The sequence below is a fragment of the Bubalus kerabau genome, chromosome X, assembly GCF_029407905.1.
Source record: "Bubalus kerabau isolate K-KA32 ecotype Philippines breed swamp buffalo chromosome X, PCC_UOA_SB_1v2, whole genome shotgun sequence".
In the NCBI taxonomy this organism is placed as follows: domain Eukaryota; kingdom Metazoa; phylum Chordata; class Mammalia; order Artiodactyla; family Bovidae; genus Bubalus; species Bubalus kerabau.
In genome coordinates this window covers 110306025-110324589 of record NC_073647.1, presented here as the reverse complement: position 1 = coordinate 110324589, position 18565 = coordinate 110306025, and positions in this window count along the sequence as shown.

Sequence of the window (18565 nt, the reverse complement as noted above, 5' to 3'; positions counted from 1 at the left end):
TTGAGGTAAGTTTTCATTTTTGAATGTGATGTACAATACTTATTGTTATGCATGCACTGAATCATCCTTACATTCAAAGGTGAATCTCATATGATCATAATGTATGATCCTTTGTATATGCTTTTTTTAAATTTAATTTTATTTTTAAACTTTACATAATTGTATTAGTTTTGCCAAATATTGTATATGCTTTTGAATTCATTTTTTACAGTATTCTGCAAAGAGGTTTTAATCTGTATTCATTAAGATATTGTTCTGTAGCTTTCTTTTCTTGTAGTATTTTTATCTGGCTTTTGCATCAGGATGATGCTGGACTCATAAAATGAGTTTCATAGGATTCTCTGTTCAATTTTTTGGAAGAGTTTGAGAAAGACTAGCATTCATTCTTTTTAACTGTCTGGTAGAATTCAGTAGGTAAACTGTCTTGTTGGCTCTTCATTTTTGGTAGCCTTTTAATAACTGATTTAATCTGTTGCTGTTGCTTCCCTAGTGGTTCAGTTGTAAAGAATCTGCATTTAAGGCTGCAGATGCGAGTTTGATCCCTGGGTGGGGAAGACCCCTGGTGAAGGAAATGGCATCCCACTCTCATATTTTCCACTGGGAAATCTCATGGATAGAATAGCCTGGAGGTCTACAGTCCTTGTGATCAGAAAGAATCGGACACAATTTAGTGACTAAAACAACAAGTCTATTTTTTGAAACTGAGGAAATAACTTGTTTTTATTCTGGGTCCTGGAAGTGCCAACCTGAATCTGAAAAACAGATGTAACAGGAATGGCAGCACGAGGCTCCTCTGGCTCTTGGGGCCAAGAGGACAGTGAGGAGAAGGCTTAGCCAGAGGCCCAGGGCAGGAGAAGTCAGGGCTGCATGAGAGCCCTGGCCCCTGCTTGAACCCAGGAAGTGGTGGAAGAGGACGACGGCAGAGTTGCTCAGATCCTTAGCAGCTGGGCCACAGGAAGGTGCAGGCTGTAGTTACTCTTCACCCTTCTCTAAGGTAGTGGGCTCCCAGGACCACTTGGCAGCCCCTAGGGGCTTAGTCTCAGGGCTGAGCTTTGGTTCCCCCAGGGGTCTCTTGCCCTCCAGGTCCAGTTCCTCAAAAGATGAGCTGCTGGCACCCAACTCACTTTAACTGTGCTTACTGCAAGTGTCACCATCGTCTCTGCTGTGGTTGCTCATCCTGGAGCACAGTGTGACAGCTGAAGTCACCCGGCTGCCAAGACCCATCTCTAGGCTAACAGAACTCATGTCACTCATCGTGTCAGCACCTGGAGCAGGTAGAGGGAGCACAGCTTAGCTAGGACCCCCAGCCCCTCCTCTAGGGAGAGGACAGAAGCTTTCCAACCAGTCCAGTGGCAGCCTGCACAGTGTGTTCATGAATAATAAAGTTTCCCTAGGCTCAGGATGTTCATTCCCTCTGTCCTCTGCCCTCTACCCTGACTGGGGGTGCACTGACAAGGAAGAGCTAGAGAACAGGGATGGGGAGCGGGGTGGGGGAGGAGGGCAGCCTTCTGTGTGCTCCTTTCCTTGCCCTCAGTTAGCCTCAGCTCCCTGAACTCCCACAGAGCCTGCTGCCCCCCAGGCCCCTAACAGTCCATTAATGACCTTTCAGCCCTGACCTGAGGAGCTGAGGGCAGAACAAAGACTCAAGTATGGGGAAGATCCCCTGGAGAAGGAAAAGGAAGCCCACGCCTGTATTTTTATCTGGGAAATCTCATGGATAGAATAGCCTGGTGGTCTACAGTCCATGGTGTTGCAAAGACTCGGACACAATTTAGTGACTAAAACAACAAACAGGTCTTTTGATTACTGATTTAACCTTCCTACTCATTTCTCTGTTCACATCTTCTATTTCTCCAGTCTTGGTAATTTGTGCTTTTAGGAACTTAACCATTTCTTCTAGTCCATCCATTTTCTGTTGTATAATTCTTACTAATTGTCTTTTATGATCTTTGTATTTCTGAGGTAACATGTAATATCACCTCTTCCGTTTTGAAATTTATTTATTTACATGTATTTATATATTTGAGTTTTTTTCCCATAGTGTAGCTAAAGTTTTATAATTTTGTCTTTAAAAAACCAGCTCTTTGCTGTCTTTTGTATTGTTTTTTATCTCAGTTTATTTCTGCTCTCATATTTGTTATTTCATTCTTTTATGTTAAGTTTGGTGTTCCTTCTTTTTTGCAGTTCCTTGAGTGGTTAGTTTATTTGAGCCGTTTTTTTCTTAATGTAGGTTTTTTTACGCTGTAAACTTTCATCTTATACTTTCTTTTGCTGCATCCCATATATTTTGGTATGTTTTGTTTCCATCGTCATTTGTTTTTAAGGTTATTTTTATTTCCATTTTATTTTCTTTGACTCATTGATTGTTTACGGGGTTGTTATTTAATTTACATATATGTGTGAATTTTCTAGCTTTTCTCTTGTTACTGATTTCTAGTTTGATATTATTATGGTTGAAATGATATTTGGTATGATCTCAATCTTTTTGTATATCCCAATATTTATTTGTGACCTATTATGATATATTCTTGGAGAAGGCAATGGCAACCCACTCCAGTACTCTTGCCTGGAAAATCCCATGGACAGAGGAGCCTGGTAGGCTGCAGTCCATGAGGTCACTAAGAGTCGGACACGACTGAGCTGCTTCACTTTCACTTTTCACTTTCATGCATTGGGGAAGGAAATGGTAACCCATTCCAGTGTTTTTGCCTGGAGACTCCCAGGGACGGGGGAGCCTGGTGGGCTGCCGTCTATGGGGTCGCACAGAGTCGGACACGACTGAAGCGACTTAGCAGCAGCAGCAGCAGCAGAGAATGTTTGGTGTGTACTTGAGAAGATTATACTGCTTCCCTGGTGGCTCAGAAGGTAAAGAATCCACCTGAAATTCAGGAGACACAGGAGATGTGCATTCAATCCTTGGGTCAGGAAGATGCCCTGGAGAAGAGAATGGCTACCCACTCTGGTATTCATACCTGGAGAATTCCTTGGGCAGAGGAGCCTGAAGGGCTACCGTCCATGGGGTCACAAAGAGTTAGATATGACTGAGCAATGAACCCTTTGAGAATAGTATGTATTTTGGTGCTATTGGATGGAATGATCGATCTATTTGGTCCAATGGTTCACCTCTGACATTCCTTGATTTTTTTTTGTTTTTTGTTTTTTTGTTTTTTTTTCTAATGATTCACCTCTTACATTCCTTGTTTTTTTTTTTTTTTTTTTCCTTTTAATTTTATATATTGATTTACTTATGGTTGCACTGGGTCTTTGTTCCAGTGGGTGGGCTTTCTCTAGTTGGGGCAAGTGGGGGCTACTGTTCTTTGTGGCACATGGGTTTCAAATTGTGGTGACTTCTCTACTTGTGGATCGCAGGCTTTAGGCATGTGGGCTTCAGTGGTTGTGGCATGTGAGCTTAGTAACTGCAGCTCATGGGCTCTAGAGAGTGAGCTCAGTAGTTGTGGCATATGGGCCTGTTGCTCCTCAGCATTTGAAATATTCCTGGACTAGGTATCAACCCTGCATCCCCTGTACTTACAAGTGGACATCTATCCTCTAGGCCATGACTGGAGTTCGGTATCAAAAATCCTTCCTTTGTTTTTCAAAGTTAGTATTCCTTATTTTGTCTTTATTTATTTTTAATTGGAAGAAAATTGCTTTGCAATGTTGTGTTTATTTCTGCTGTACAAAAATGCAAATCAGTCATAATTATATATATATATATCTCCCCACCACCTTGAGCCTCCCTCCCTTTCCCCCATCCCACCTCTCTAGGTTGTTGCAGTGCCAGGTTGGACTCCCTGTGTTATATAGCAGCTACCCACTAGCTATCTTTTCCACATGATAGTGTATATATGTAAATGCTACATTCTCAATTCATCTCAACCTCTCCTTCCTCCACTGTGTCTGCAAGTGCATCCCCTATATCTGTGTTTCTACTTCTTCCATGCAAATAGGTTCATCAGTTCTATTTTTCTGGATTCCATATATATGCATTAATATATATGATATTTGTTTCTCTTTCTGATTTACTTCAGTCTGTACTACAGAGTCTACATTTGTCCACCTCTCTACACCTGACTCAAATTCATTCCTCTTTATGCCCAAGTAATTTTCCATTCTGTATATGTGCCACATCTTGGTTATCCCATCATCTATTGATGAACATGTAGGTTAGTTCCATATTCTAGCTACTGTAAATAGTGCAGCAATGAACATTAGGGTGTATACATGTGTTTTTCAATTATGGTTTTCTCAGAGTATATTCCCAGTGGTGGGATTGCTGGGTCAGATGGTAGTTTTATTGCTTTTTTTAAAGGAATATCCATACTTTTACCCATAGTAGCCATATCAGTTTACATTCCCACCAAAAGTGCAGGAGGGTTCCCTTTTCTCCACATCATCTCTAGCATTTATTGTTTGTAGATTTTTTGATGATGGCATTCTGACTGGTGTGAGTTGATATATCATTGTCGTTTTGATTTGCATTTCTCTCATAATGAGCGATGTTGAGCATCTTTTTAAGTGTTTATTGACCATTTGTATGTCCTCTTTGGAGAAATGTCTATTTAGGTCTTCAGTTCATTTTTGATTGTTTGTTTTCCTGATATTGAGCTGTATGAGGTGTTTATATATTTTCATGATAAATCCTTTATCAGTTGTTTCTTTTGCAGTTATTTTCTCCCATTCAGAAGGTTGCTTTTCATCCTGCTTATTGGTTCCTTTGCTGTGGAAAAGCTTTTAAGTTTAATTAGGTTCCACTAGTTTCTTTCAGTTTTATTTCCATTACTCTAAAGGTGGGGTCAAGAGGATCTTGCTGTGATTAGGGTTGAAGAGTGTATTGTCTCTGTTTTCATCTAAGAGGTTTATAGTTTCTGGCCTTACATTTAGATTTTTAACCCATTTAGAGTTCAGGAAGTGTTCTGATTTCAATCCTTTAATACATAGCAGTCCAGTATACCCAGCACCACTTATTGAAGAAACTGTCCTCTCTTCATTGAATATTTTTGCATATTTGTCAAAGATAAGGTGCCATATGTACATGAGATTATCTCTGGGCTTTCTATTTTGTTCCATTGGTCTATATTTCTGTTTTGGTGCTAGTACCATGCAGTTTTGATGAATGTAGCTTTGTAGTCTGATGGCAGGAAAGTTGATTCCTCCATCTTCATTTTTTTTTTTCAAGATGGCTTTTATTATTCAGGGTCTTTTTGTGTTTTGTTAAATTGTAAAATGTTTTCTTCTAGTTGTATAAAAAAATGCCATTGGTAATTTGATAGTGATTGCATGGAACCTGTAGATTGTTTTGGGTACTGTACTCATTTTCAGAATATTGATTCTTCCTATCTAAGAACATGGTATGTTTCTCCATCTGTTTGTGTCACCTTTGATTTCTTTCATCAGTGTCTTTTAATTTTATGCATTCATGTGTTTTTTCTCTTTGGGTAGGTTTATTCCCAGATATTTTATTCTTTTAGTCGCAATAATGAATGGGGTTGTTTCCTTAAATTCTCTTTCTGATTTTTCATTGTTCATGTGTGGCAATACAAGGGACTTCATTGATTAGCTCTAGTAATTTTATGGTGGCATCTTTACAATTTTCTACATATAGTATTACGCCATTTGTAAGCAGGGTCACTTTTACTTCTTCATTTCTTATTTGGATTCTTTATCTTCTCTGATTTCCCTGGCTAGCATTTCTAAAACGATGTTGAATAAATGTGGTGAGAATGAATGTCCTTGTCTTATTTCTGATTTCAGAGAATTCTTTCAGTTTTTCACCATTGAGAATAATGTTTTCTGTGGCATTATATATGGCCTTTATTATATTGAGCTAGATTCCTTCTATGCCGATATTCTAGAGAGTTTTCATCATAAATGAGTGTTGAATTTTGTTGAAGGCTTTCCCTGTCCCTATTGTGATGATCATATTGTTTTTGCCATTAATTTGCTAATATTGTGTATCGTATTGATTGATTTACAGTAATGAAGAATTCTTGCACCCTTGGATCACTTAATCCTCACTTGTATGATCATTTTAATGTGTTTTGGAATTCTGTTTGCTACAATTTGCTGAGAATTTTTGCATCAATGTTCATCGGTGGCATTGACATACAATGTACTTTTTTTGTGATATCTTTGCCTGGTTTTGATATCACAGTGATTGTGGACTTGTAGAAAGAGTTTGTGAGTTTTCATTCCTTTGAAACTGAAAGAGTATTAGTAAGATACATGCTAGATCTTCTTTAAATGTTTGATAGAATTTGCCTGTGAAGCCATCTTGCTCTGGGTTTGTTGTTGTTGTTGGAAAACTTTTTTATTACACTTATGATTTCTGTGCTTGTGATTGGTCTGTTCATGTTTTCTCTTTCTTTCTGGTTCAGTCTTAGAAGGTTGTATTTTTCTAAAAATTTGTCCATTGCTTTCAGGTTGTCCATCTTATTCACATATGATTGCTCATAGTAGTCTCTTGTCTACTTGCAGTTAAATAGAACCTGTATGACCTGCAAGCCTAAAATATTTATTACTTTGCCCTTAAAGAAAAAGTCAGCAAGTCACCACTCTAGACTCATATCAATTTTAAAATCAAGATTTGAAAACATCAGAGTGCTTTGTCAGCAAATCAACTATCTGCCAAAACAAAACTATCACCACATTCATGAAAAGCATTATAAAACAAAATATTGTGGGAAATGAAAAGAAGCAAGAAAATATGAGAATTTATCTTATATGCAAAGTGCATCATGTGAAAGGCTGGGTGAAGCATGGCATTGTACAGGAGGCAGTGATCAAGATGATACCCAAAGGAAAAAAATGCAAAAAGGAGAGATGTTATCTGAGCAGGTCTTATAAATAGCTGAGAAAAGAAGAGAAGCTAAAGGAAAAGGAGAAAATGAAAGATATACCCATTTGAATGCAGAGTTCCAAAGAATAGCCAGGAGAGATAATAAAGCCTTCCTCTGTGATCAATCCAAAGAAATAGAGGAAAACAACAGAATGGAAAAGACTAGCGATCTCTTCAAGAAAATTAGAGATACTAAGGGAACATTTAATGCAAAGAGGGGCACAATAAATGACAGAAATGGTATGGACCTAACAGAATCAGAAGATATTAAGAAGAGGTGGCAAGAATACACAGAAGAACTATACAAAAAAAGACCTTCATGACGCAGATAACCACGATGGTGTGACCACTCATCTAGAGCCAGACATCCTGGAATGTGAAATCAAGTGGGTCTTAGGAAGCATCACTATGAACAAAGCTAGTGGAGGTGATGGAATTCCAGTTGAGCTATTTCAAATCCTCAAAGATGATGCTGTGAAAATGCTGCACTCAATATGCCAGCAAATTTGGAAAATTCAGCAGTGAGCAGTGGCCACAGGACTGGAAAAGGTCAGTTTTCATTCCAGTCCCAAAGAACGGCAGCCTAAGAATGTTCAAACTACTGCACAATTGCACTTATCTCATATGCTAACAAAGTAATGCTCAAAATTTTCCCAACAAGACTTCAACAGTACATGAGCTGAGAACTTCCAGATGTTCAAGCTGGACTTAGAAAAGGCAGAGGAACCAGAGATCAAGTTGCCAACATCCACTGGATAATTTAAAAAGCAAGAGAGTTCCAGAAAAGTATCTACTTCTGCTTTATTGACTATGCCAAAGCCTTTGACTGTGTAGATCACAATAAAATGTGGAAAATTCTTCAAGAGTTGGGGATGCCAGACAACCTTATCTGCCTCCTGAAAACTCTGTATGCAGGTCCAGAAGCAACAGTTAGATCCAGACATGGAACAACAGACTAGTTCGAAATGGGAAATGAGTACACCAAGGATGTATATTATCACCCTGCTTATTTAACTTATATGTAGAGTACATTATTTGAAATGCTGGGCTGGATGAAGCACAAGCTGGAATCAAGATTTCTGGGAGAAATATCAATAACCTCAGATACACAGATGACACCACCCTTATGGCAGAAAGTGAAAAACTAAGGAACCTCCTGATGAAAGTGAAAGAGGAGAGTGAAAAAGTTGGCTTAAAACCCAACATTTAAAAAAAACTAAGATCATGGCATCTGGTCCCATCACTTCATGGCAAGTAGATGGGGAAACAATGGAAACAGTGACAGACTTTATTTTCTTGGGCTCCAAAACCACTGCAGATGGGGATTGCAGCCATGAAATTAAAAGACGCTTGCTCCTTGGAAGAAAAGCTGTGACCAACCTAGACAGCATGCTGAAAAGCATGTACATTACTTTGCCAACAAAAGTCTGTCTAGTCAAAGCTATGGTTTTTCCTGTAGTCATGTAATGGTTGTGAGAGTTGGAATATAAAAAAAGCTGAGGGCCAAAGAATTGATTCTTTTGAACTGTGCTATTGGAGAAGACTCTTTAGAGTCCCTTTGACAGCAAGGAGATCCAACAAGTCCATCCTAAAGGAAATCAGTCCTGAATACTCATTGGAAGGACTGATGCTGAAGCTGACACTCCAATCTTTTGGCCACCTGATGCGAATAACTGACTCATTTGAAAAGACCCTGGTGCTAGTGAAGATTAAAGGCAGGAAGAGAAGGGGATGACAGAGGATGAGATTGCTGGATGGCATCACCAACTCGATGGACATGAATTTGAGGAAAAAGGGAGTTGGTGACTGGCAGGAAAGCCTGGTGTACTGCAGTCCATAGGGTTGCATAGAATCGAACATGACTGAGCAACTGAACTGAACTGATAGCCTATTAACAATGTTTTGATAGTTTGAGGTGAGTGGTGAAGGTCTTAACTATACATATACATGTATCCATTATCCCCCAAACTCCTCTCCCATCTAAGCTGCCACATAGCATTGAACAGAGTTCCATGTGCTATACAATAGATCCTTCTTGGTTACCCATTTTGAATACAGCAATGTGTATATGTCCAACCCAAACTCCTCAACTATCCTTTTCCCCCATCCTTCTCCTTCAGTAACCAAGCATTTGTTTTCTAAGTCTGTGAGTCTCTTTTTGTCTTTAAGTAAGTTCATGTGTATCATTTCTTTTTGGATTCCACATATAAGGGATGTCATATGATATTTCTCCTTCTCTGTCTGACTTACTTCACTCAGCACGACAATCTATAGGTCCATCCATGTTGCTGAAAATGGCATTATTTTATTTTATAACGGCTAAGTAATATTCTGTTGTATGTATGTACTACTTCTTTATCCTTTCCTTTGTCAATGGACGTTTCAGTTGCTTCTATGTCTTGGTTATTGTAAACTGTGCTGCAATGGACATTGGGATGCATCTATCCTTTCAGATCTTGTTTTTCTCTGAATATATGCCCAGGAGTGGAATTGCAGGGTCATATACTAGTTCTACTTTTAGTTTTTTTAAGGAACTTCCATACCGCTCTCATTAGTGCCTCTCAATTCGCATTCCAACCAACAGTGTACAAGGTCATATACTAGTTCTACTTTTAGTTTTTTTAAGGAACTTCCATACCGCTCTCATTAGTGCCTCTCAGTTCGCATTCCAACCAACAGTGTACAAGGGACTACTCTCTTTTTGTTTCTGCTTTCATAGAAAATATTTTCCTATGTATTAACTGTGTCTTTAAAGCTAAAGTGTTTTATAGGTAGAATATATAGGTAGGTCTTCTGTTTTTACATTTTTACTCATTCAGCTACTTTGTCATTTGATTAGATGTTTCAATCCATTTACATCTAAAGTAGTTACTGACAGGTGAGTTCTTACTAATTCCATCATATTGTTTCTGGATGTTTTGTAGTTCACATGTTTCTTTGTTTCTCTCTTCCTGCCTTCCTTTGCAAATCATGTCTCTCCATAGAGATAATTTTTGTTTTCTTCTCTCTATGTTTGTGAATCTATTGTGGGTTTTTGTTTTCTGGTTATCATGAGACTTGAATAAAAGTCTTATTTATGTACATATGTGTCTATTTTGCACTGATAATTTATTCTTGGCAGTTTATTTCTTCTACTTTGTATATGTAATCCAATTCTCTTTGGCCTTCAAGATCTCTAATGATAAATCGGTTGATAGCTTCATGGGACTTCCCTTCTAAGAGATCATTTTTTCTTGATTTTAAATAAGTTTTGCTTTTATTTTATTTTAGACATTCTTATGCAAGAAGGAGAGTGGTTGTCTGAGGAGACTATAAAAATACCTGAGAAAAGAAGAGAAGTGAAAAGCAGGGGAGAAAGGGAAAAAATATACCAAACTGAATGCAGCATTCCAGAGAACAGCAAGGAGAAAAAAGAAGGCTTTCTTAAATGAACAATTCACAGAAGCAGAGGAAAACAATAGAATAGGAAAAACCAGTGATCTCTTCAAGAAAATTGGAGACATCAAAGGAAATATTCATGCAAGAATGGACATAATAAAGGAAAGAAACTGTAAGGACCTAATATAGGATGAATAGATTAAGAAGAGGTAGCAAGAATACACAGAACTATACATAAAAAAGGTCTTAATGATCAGGATGACCATGATGGTCATTCAATTTGTTAATATGGTGTATTACATCGATTGATTTGTGGATATTGAAGAATCCTTGCATCCCTGGGATAAAGCCCACTTGGTCATGGTGTATGATCTTTTTAATGTGTTGTTGGATTCTGACTACTAGAATTTTGTTAAGGATTTTTGAATCTATGTTCATCAGTGATATTGGCCTATAGCTTTCTTTTTTTGTGACATCTTTGTCTGATTTTGGTATTAGGGTGATGGTGGCCTCATAGAATGAGTTTGAAAGTTTACCTTCCTCTGTGATTTTCTAGAAGGGTTTGAGTAGGATAGGTGTCAGCTCTTCTCTAAATTTTTGGTAGAAATCAGTTGTGAAGCCTTCTGGACCTGGGCTTTTGTTTGCTGGAAGATTTTTTATTATAGTTTCATTTCTGTGCTTGTGATGGGTCTGTTAAAATTTTCTATTTCTTCCTGGTTCAGTTTTGGAAAGTTGTACTTTTCAGAGAATTTGTCCATTTCTTCCACGTTGTCCATTTTATTGGCATATAATTGCTGATAGTAGTCTTTTATGATCCTTTGTATTTCTGTGTTGTCTGTTGTGATCTCTCCATTTTCATTTCTAATTTTATTGATTTGATTTTTCTCCCTTTGTTTTTTGATAAGTCTGACTAATGGTTTGTCAACTTTATTTATCCTGTCAAAGAATCAGCTTTTGGCTTTGTTGATTTTTGCTATGGTCTCTTTTGTTGCCTTTTCATTTATTTCTGCCCTAATTTTTAAGATTTCTTTCCTTCTAATAATGCTGAGGTTCTTCATTTCTTCCTTTTCTAGTTGCTTTAGGTGTAGGGTTAGGTTATTTGTTTGACTTTTTTCTTGTTTCGTGAGGTATGCCTATATTGCTATGAACCTTCACTTTAGCACTGTTTTTACAGTGTCCCGCAGGTTTTGGGTTGTTGTGTTTTCATTTTCATTCATTTCTATGCATATTTTGATTTCTTTTTTGATTTCTTCTGTGATTTGTTGGTTATTCAGCAGCGTGTTGTTCAGCCTTCATATGTTGGCATTTTTAATAGTTTTTCTCCTGTAATTGAGATTTAATCTTACTGCATTGTGGTTAGAAAAGATGCTTGGAAATATTTCAATTTTTTTCAATTTACCAAGGCTAGATTCATGGCCCAGGATGTGATCTATCCTGGAGAAGTTTCTGTGTGCACTTGAGAAAAAAGGTGAAATTCATTGTTTTGGGGTGAAATGACCTATAGATGTCAATTAGGTCTAACTGGTCTATTGTATCATTTAAAGTTTGTGTTTCCTTGTTAATTTTCTGTTTAGTTGATCTATCCATAGGTGTGAGTGGGGTATTAAAGTCTCCCACTATTATTGTGTTAATTTCCCCTTTCATACTTGTTAGCATTTGTCTTACATATTGTGGTGCTCCTATGTTGGGTGCATATATATTTATAATTGTTATATCTTCTTCTTGGATCGATCCTTTGATCATTATGTAGTGTTCTTCTTTGTCTCTTTTCACAGCCTTTGTTTTAAAGTCTATTTTATTTGATATGAGTATTGCTACCCCTGCTTTCTTTTGGTCTCTATTTGTGTGGAATATCTTTTCCCAGCCCTTCACTTTCAGTCTGTATGTGTCCCTTGTTTTGAGGTGAGTCTCTTGTAGACAACATATATAGGGGTCTTGTTTTTGTATCCATTCAGCCAGTCTTTGTCTTTTGGTTGGGGCATTCAACCCAATTACATTTAAGGTAATTATTGATAAGTATGATCCTGTTGCCATTTACTTTATTGTTTTGGGTTTGAGTTTATACACCCTTGTTTTGTTTCCTGTCTAGAGAAGATCCTTTAGAATTTATTGGAGAGCTGGTTTGGTGGTGCTGAATTCTCTCAGCTTTTGTTTGTCTGTAAAGCTTTTGATTTCTCCTTCATATGTGAATGAGATCCTTGCTGGGTACAGTAATCTGAGCTGTAGTTATTTTCTTTCATCACTTTAAGTATGTCTTGCCATTCTCTCCTGGCCTGAAGAGTTTCTATTGAAAGATCAGCTGTTATCCTTATGGGAATCCCCTTGTGTGTTATTTGTTGTTTTTCTCTTGCTGCTTTTAATATTTGTTCTTTGTGTTTGATCTTTTTTACTTTGATTAATATGTGTCTTGGGGTGTTTTGCATTGGGTTTATATTCTGTGGGACTCTCTGGGTTTCTTGGACTTGGGTGATTATTTCCTTCCTCATTTTAGGGAAGTTTTCAACTATTATCTCCTCAAGGATTTTCTCATGGTGTTTCTTTTTGTCTTCTTCTTCTGGGACTCCTATGATTCGAATGTTGGGGTGTTTAACATTGTCCCAGAGGTATCTGAGGTTGTCCTCATTTCTTTTAATTCTTTTTTTCTTTTTTCCTCTCTGATTCATTTATTTCTACCATTCTATCTTCTACCTCACTAATCTTATCTTCTGGCTTCGTTATTCTACTGTTGGTTCCCTCCAGAGTGTTTTTTAATCTCATTTATTGCATTATTCATTATATATTGACTCTTTATTTCTTCTAGGTCCTTGTTAAACCTTTCTTGCATCTTCTCAATCCTTGTCTCCAGGTTGTTTATCTGTGATTCCATTTTGTTTTCAAGATTTTGGATCATTTTCACTATCATTATTTGGAATTCTTTATCAGGTAGATTCCTTATCTCTTCCTCTTTTGTTTGGTTTAGTGGGCATTTATCCTGTTTCTTTACCTCCTGGGTATTTCTCTGCCTCTTCATCCTGTTTATATTGCTGTGTTTGGAGTAGCCTTTCTGTATTCTGGCAGTTTGTGGAGTTCTCTTTATTGTGGAGTTTCCTCACTGTGGGTGGGGTTGGACGGGTGGCTTGTCAAGGTTTTCTGATTAGGGAAGCTTGTGTCAGTGTTCTGGTGGGTGGAGCTGGTTTTCTTCTCTCTGGAGTTCAATGAAGTGTCCAGTAATGAGTTATGAGATATCAGTGGGTTTGGAGTGACTTTGGGCAGCCTGTGTATTGAAGCTCAGGGCTGTGTTCCTGTGTTTCTGGAGAATTTGCGTGGCATGTCTTGCTCTGGAACTTGTTGGCCCTTGGGTGGTGCTTGGTTTCAGTGTAGGTATGGAGGCATTTGATGAGCTCCTGTCAATTAATGTTCCCTGGAGTCCAGAGTTCTCTGATGTTCTCAGGATTTGGACTTAAGCCTCCTACTTCTGGTTTTCAGTCTTATTTTTACAGTAGCCTCAAGGCTTCTCCATCTATACAATACCATTGATAAAACATCTATGTTAAAGATGAAAAGTTTCTCCACAGTGAGGGACACCCAGAGAGTTCACAGAGCTACATGGAGAAGAGAAGAGGGAGGGGGGAGATAAGAGGTGACCAGGATGAGATGAGGTGGAATCAAAAGAGGAGAGAGCAAGTTAGCCAGTAATCACTTCCTTATGTGTGCTCCACAGTCTGGGCTGCTCAGAGATGTTCATGGAGTTATAGAGAGAAGAGAAGAGGTAAGAAGGAGACAGAGGTGGCCAGGAGGAAAACGGAGGAAATCAAAAGGAGAGAGACAGATCCAACCAGTAATCAGTTCCCTAAGTGTTCTCTACCGTCTGGAACATACAAAGAGATTCACAGAGTTGGATATAGAAGAGAAGGGGGAGGGAGGAGATAGAGGCGACCTCGTGGAGAAAAAGGAGAGTCCAAAGAGGGAGAGAACAGTCAAGCCAGTACTCTCGCTACCAAGTAAAAATGGGTACTGAAGATTGGGTTCTTAAAGGTACAAAATTTATAACAAATACCAAAAAGCAAAGATTAAAAATCTAGAGTAGAGGTTGGATTTTCAAAAAATACAATATTATACAAAAAAAAAGAGTCACAAAAATTATAAAATATTTATATATATATGAAGTTTGCTTTAAAAAATAGGGTCTTTGTTTTGCAAAGTAATAGTAGGTTATAAAAATGAAAATTAAAGGAGTAATAGAAGACTTAAAATTTAAAAATTAAAAATAAATTAAAGAATAATAGTAAAAATATTAAATATATATCTAGGACTTTCTCTGGTGTTGTTGTGGGCATTGTGGGGTCAGTTCATTTTCAGATAGTTCCTTGATCTGGCTTATATTTCTCAATATCTATTGGCCCCTTCCTATGTAGTCGGTACTAACTACAGGGTTTTAATCTATTGCACCTGTCACTTCCAAGGAGGGTCCCCTCTGTTTGTTTTAGCATCTTCTGTTTGCTTGTCTCTTCAGTGCCTAATTTCTGCCCTGAGAGAAGGGGTCAGTGGTGGTCACTTTTTTAGGCCTACTTGTTCAGTCGTGCTGTGGGGAGGGAAGAACACTGCAAACAAATAACACTGGAGTGTGCTCACATTGTCTTAGCCACACTGGATTTGCCCCCAGTCATGGCGTGTGTTCTTCCCCAGTCTACACTGCTGAGGCTCTAGGTTGCTCTGCCAGGAACTGTCTGAGGCCAGCCCTGGGTTTTATGCACTTCCCAGGTCTAAGCCAATCAGGTTCAGGTACTCGGGTAGTCCTCAGAGGAGCAGACTCAGTTGGGCCTGCGTTTTGTGCTCTTCCCAGGTCCAAGCAGCTCAGGTGACCAGGTGTGTGGCGAGTGCGGTCGCTCCGACTTATCACTTCCCCTGTCCCTGCCACTGGGTTTTCTGGATATACAACTGGCGCACCTTCTCAGGTGGATGTTGACCATCCAGAATCCCAAGAAGTCTTGGTTAGCAACGAAGCCTGCTTGCAGTTTTGTAGATAATGCCTCTCTGGGGCCACAATTGCCAGCATCCAGCTCTGACTGCCTCGCCTGCCTGTCACTGGAGGGGAATGTGCTGGTCTGCAGCTGGCTAGCTCTGCTCAGTCCTAAGACACAGGCCTCGTGGTGTCTTATGCTAGGGCTTTTTGCATGGTAGCTATCCCAGAGTCTGGTTTGCTAGCCCAAGTTAGTTCCCTCAGATTGCCCTTGGGGCATTCAGGCCCAGTCTTTACTCTAAGCAATGTAGCCCACGCCTCCCTACCCAGCCCCAGCTTAATAGTGGTGGATGGATGCAGGTGTCTGCACTGCTTCTCCACTGGGGGAGTTACCACTGGGCACATAATCTGTGGGTTTTAATTATTATTTATTTTTCCTCCCAGTTATGTTGCCCTTTGTGGTTCCAAGGCTCGCCACAGACTTGGCAGTGAGAGTGCTTCTTGGTGTTTGGAAACTTCTTTCTTTTTTAAGACTCCCTTCCCAGGACAGAGGTCTGTCCCTATCTCTTTTGTCTCTTTTTATCTTATATCTTTTCCTACCTCATTTTTAAGACAATGCGCTGTTTTTCTGGGTGCCTGATGTCCTCTGCCAGCATTCAGAAGTTGTCTTGTGGAATTTACTCAGCGTTCAAATGTTCTTTTGATGAATTTGTGGGGGACAAAGTGGTCTCCCCGTCCTATTCCTCCACCATCTTAGGACCCAATTTTCCAGATTTTACTTTCTTGGGCTCCAAAATTACTGTGGATAGTGACTGCCACCAAGAAAAAAACAAACAAACAAAAAAAAGATGCTTGTTCCTTGGATGAAAAGCTGTGACAAACCTAGACAGCATATTAAAAAGCAGAGACATCACTTTGCCAACAGAGGTCCATATTGTCCATATTGTCAAAGCTATGGTTATTCCAGTAGTTCTGCATAGATGTGAAAATTGGACTGTAAAGAAAGTTGAGTACCAAAGAACTGATGCTTTTGAATTGCAATTTTGCAGAAGACTCTTGAGAGTCCCTTGGACCGCAAGATCAAACCAGTCAACCCTGAAGGAAATAAACCTTGAATATTCATTGGAAGGACTGATGCTGAAGCTGAAGTTCCAGTACTTTGGCCACCAGATGCAAAGAACTGACTCATTGGAAAAGACCCTGATGCTGGGAAAGATTGAAGGCGGAAGGAGAAGGGGATGACAGAGAATGGGATGGTTGCATGGCACCAGTGACTCAATGGACATGAGTTTGAGCAAACTCCAGGAGATAGTGAAGGGCAGGTAAGCCTGGTGTGCTGTAGTCCATGAGGTAACAAAGAATTGGACATGACTTAGTGACTGAACTGCAACAACTCTTGCCACTGATCAATGCCAGCTTAGGAAATGGGATGTTACAGGCAAAATGATCCTGTCTTCCTTCTTATGCAGTTATCTTCATGATTTTTGCTCCATAGTGTTTCTGAGATTTCTTAAGTGCAGTACAGGTTTCTCCTAGAGCTGTTTTTGTTCACTGATAACTGTCTAATTTTGCCAATCATGGGAGGATGGAATCTAGGGTTTCCGACTTTGCTATTTCAGTGATGTCGCTTCAAGAAATTTTATAAATTTTAACAGTAAGAGAAAAAGTAGGTTCTTACTAAAAGAGAACCTCCATAAGACTACCAACATATTTTTCAGCAGAAACTTATTAGGCCTGAAGTGATGAGATATATTCAAAATGCTGGAAAAATCCAACCAAAAATAGTTTACCTGACAGTTTCATTCAGAATTGAAGGAGAGACAGGGCTCCAGACAAGTAAAAGTAAAGAAATTTATTACCATGAAACCACCCTTACAAAAATCTTAAAGAAACTTCTTTAAGGTAAAGACAAAGAGCATTGAGTGGTAGTAAGAAACATAAGAAACAATAAAGTTTACTGGTAAAGATAAATATATAGTAAAGTTAATGCATAAATAACATAAACTATTATAAAAGCTGAAACAGAAGTATTAAAAATAGCTACAGCTATAAATACTATTTAAGGAATAACACAAAATGAAAAACTTTAAAAAGTGACATGAAAAATATAAAATGTGGGTGTAAGCAGAGTAAAAATGTAGAACTTTAGAATCCATTCAAACTTAGGTTCTTATTAATTTACTATTGCTGTTGTTCAGTTGCCCAGTCATGTCCGAATCTGCAACCCCATGGACCACAGCACACCAGGCTTCCCTGTCCCTCACCATCTCTCAGAGTTTTCCCAAGTTCATGTTCATTGCATCAGTGATGCCGTCCAGCCACTTCACCCTCTGAAACCTTCTTCTTCTGCCCTCAATATCTTCCAGCATCAGGACTTTTCCAATGGGTCATCTGTTTACATCAGATGATGAAAATATGGGAGCTTCAGCTTCAGCCTCAGTCCTTCCAGTGAATAGTCTGGGTTGATCTCCCTTAAGATTGACTGGTTTGATCTCCTTGCTGTACAATGGATTTTCAGGAGTCTTCTCCAGCACCACAGTTCAAAGGCATCAATTCTTTGGTGTATGTCTTCTTTATGATACAACTCTCGCAACCATAGGTGACCACTGGGAAGACCATAGCCTTGACTATACGGATGTTTATCAGCAGAATAATGTCTCTGCTTTTCAACACACTGTCTACATTTGTTATTGCTTTCCTGCCAAGAAGCAATTGTCTTCTGATTTTGTGGCTGAAGTCACCATCCACAGTGATTTTGGAGCCCAAGAAGAGGAAATCTGCCACTACTTACACCTTTTCCCCTTCTATTTGCCAAGCAATCATGAGGCCATGTAGTGGGAATTTCTAATAATGCACTTTCACAGCCTTGAGAAATATCATAGAAATAGCACATGGAAAAATATCATATATCAGGAAACTGTGTTGATGATATACCAGCAATGATGAAAAACATTTTTCATGTTTTTCTTTGAATAATAGCCTTGTTACAGACCCCAAGGCCATTCCCAGAAGGGAGTATGACTGGGATCATGAAAGCATGGACCTTGGGACACCAGGTCAGTGTTATGTATGAACACTGCCTACCCGATTGCTGATTGTTCCCAAGACTATCCAAGAAGGGAACATTCTGGGATAAAAACAAGGAGATCTGGAGTATGTCAGTGTAGTGTCTTTGGAAAGATAGATCAAAGAAAGTTTTGTAGTCTGCAATCAGAAATAAAATCTGGACTCAGAGTGGACTCTGCTCCTCAGTCCAATAGAGGCTGCAGGTTCCCTGACCCATTGCATCAGATTTTGTGTTCTGTTTTCATTCTTCACTTGCTCCAGGATCTTTAGGGCAAGAGGGCTGGATGTCATAATCTTAGTTTTTTTAAATATTTAGTCTTAAGCCAACTCTTTCACTCTCCTCC